Here is a 2586-nt window from a genome sequence, read left to right as displayed (position 1 = left end):
CGGAGGGAGGGGGAGGGAGAGAGAGAGAGAGAGTGTGTTTCCTCAGCTCTCTTCCTCAGAGGTGTTTATTAGGAGGCAGGAGTTCAGATGGCTGTGCCAATACAGACTTTCCTCAGTTATCTGTGCTTCCTCCAAAGATGGTGCAGGAGAGAAACTCCAGTTTAGGGAGAGTGCAGACCCTCTTGGCCCCTATGCTGCTCCAGGTCATGCAGGGCCCCTGGGACGCAAGAATTTTGCCTTTGCCCCTCTACCTCCAGGGTTTCCCCTCCCCCTTTACTGCTTAGGCCTAAGCCTGGCTTCAAGGTTGAGAACAAGCTGGAACGTTTAGGCAAGACTTTAGAAATACCTGGGTGTTGATTTGGGGAAACAGAAAAGAGGAGCACGGCATTAGATCATGTGTCCTACGAAATATGGCTTACTCCATGCCAGTGTGTGATGGCTCCTGTTTGTCAGCACCTAGAAAGGAGATGAACGGACTAAGATGGACATTTCTCTGCCACTGTGGAACGTAGAGCTTAACAGGGGATAGAGAAAAATAAGCATCTAAGTACAATTATCACGGATGATGCCTTGGTTTTCCAGCCTTACCTGGGCATCAGAATCCCATGGAGGATTGCAGAGTTTGTTAAAACTCAAGAGTGCTAGCCAAGCACAGTGGCTGATGCCTTTAATCCCAGCACTTTGGGAAGACAGGGCGGGCAGATTGCTTGAACCTAGGAGTCTGAGACCAGCCTAGGCAACTTGGTGAAACCCCATCTCTATAAAATATACAGAAGTGAGCTGGGCGTGGTACACTTGTAGTCCTGTAGTCCCAGCTACTCAGGAGGTTGAGGCTGGAGGATCGCTGGAGCCCGGGAGGTTCAGGCTGCGTGAGCTGTGATGGAACCACTGCACTCCCACCTGGACAACAGAGCGAGACTCTATCAAAAATCAAAACAACACAAAAACCTTCAGATTGCTGGAGTTGAGCCCTAGAGTTTCTAATATAGTAGGTCTAGGGTGGGGCCTGAGCATTTGTCTTTTGAATAAGTTTTCAGGTGTCACTGGGGCTGTTGCCTACATCTGAAGACTACCTTGTAGCATGATCAGAATGTGTTGGAAAGAGTGTCTAAGATGGAGAGAATAGGGGATACGAGGGCCCGGAGGCTGGAGAAGGCATAATGAATTGGAGAAATAAAAATCATGGTTAACACTGATAGAATTCATACCATGTGCCAAGTGCCGACCTGAGCACTCTACCTGTGTTAGCTCATTCAGTCTTCGTGACAACCCTGTGAGGTGGGCATTGTGACTGTCCCCGTTTTACACAGGAGAACACTGAAGCACAGAGAGGTCCAGAAGTTTGTTCAAATTTTGAAGCTAATAGGTGGGGCAGTGGGAATTTGAACCCAGAGAAAACTGACTTCATGGTCTGGGTTCTTAATCTCTCAAGGAAGTAGCTGCGAAGGTCAGCAAGGGCCAAATCCACCAGATCCACATAAATAATATTAAACAGTTTGGACTGTAGCCTCAGGAGAATGAGAAGCCATTACCAAGTTTTAAGCAAGAAAATGACATTACCAGACTTGCCTTTTGGCTTCAAGAGTGGGGAAGAGGGCTATGACTATGACTCAAGACAGAGAGATCAGCCAGAAAGCTATTGCTATAGTTTCAGCTCTCAGGATGACAGTGGCCTTGATGGTGAGAGTGAGTGTGTGCAGGGATGGAGTGGAGGGAAGATGGAGAGATGTGTTTGGGGATGGGAGAACTAGGTAATAGAATCTACCGTACTTCATTCATCTCCAAGGATGGTGCCCAGGCATGTGGCTTGGGCAGTGTAGCATTTGGGCAGACAGTGCTGCCATTACTGAGAATGGGAATATTGAAAGAGCAGCAGATTTGGGGACACAAAAATAGTGGGTTCATTTGGACATGTTACATCTCTACCCATCTTGTGGCCTGCGTTCATGTGGCAAGAGCCATTTTTTTTCTCTCCAGCCCAGGATATCCTCACATTCATCTAGATTCTCCCAAGGCTGCAAAATAATAAAGTGAAAATAGTCCATATGGAGATGGATGTTCCCTTTCTATAAAATTCTGACCTGTTATTGTTATATAAGTCTTAGGTCCCTGATTTGAAACTCTCTCTCCTGATTGATTGGCACCATACTTCACTGGAGACCCATGTACGTACACAGGTATCATCTTCCTTCTGTCTTCAGCTCAGCAATCATATCAGAATAACACTCAAAAAGTGCATTTCTCCCCCATCAGTAATGATGGCTTTGCTCTAATCTATCCTCCTCTTATGCCTGGTTTCTTCTATGATCAAATTGCAGATATTCAGAACGAAGATCTAATTTCCCAGTAAGTTAGGCAATGCTTTCTGGTGTAGTTCACTGAACCAAGGTTAATTAATTTGAAATTTTGTTTTCCAAATCAAATGGTTGGCGGCTGACTCTGTCTTCTGTCCTGGAATAGATGAACTGTGTTCTGCTGCTTAACACTAATCTCTTCGGCATTTTAGCTGTAGTCTGTGCATCCTCCTTCATGTCCCGCAATCCGGAGTCCTGAGATGGTTGTAATGATGCAATGGAAGAAATTAGC

The sequence above is a fragment of the Colobus angolensis genome, unplaced genomic scaffold (assembly GCF_000951035.1).
Source record: "Colobus angolensis palliatus isolate OR3802 unplaced genomic scaffold, Cang.pa_1.0 Scaffold5, whole genome shotgun sequence".
NCBI lineage: Eukaryota > Metazoa > Chordata > Mammalia > Primates > Cercopithecidae > Colobus > Colobus angolensis.
This window is presented reverse-complemented; position numbering follows the sequence as displayed.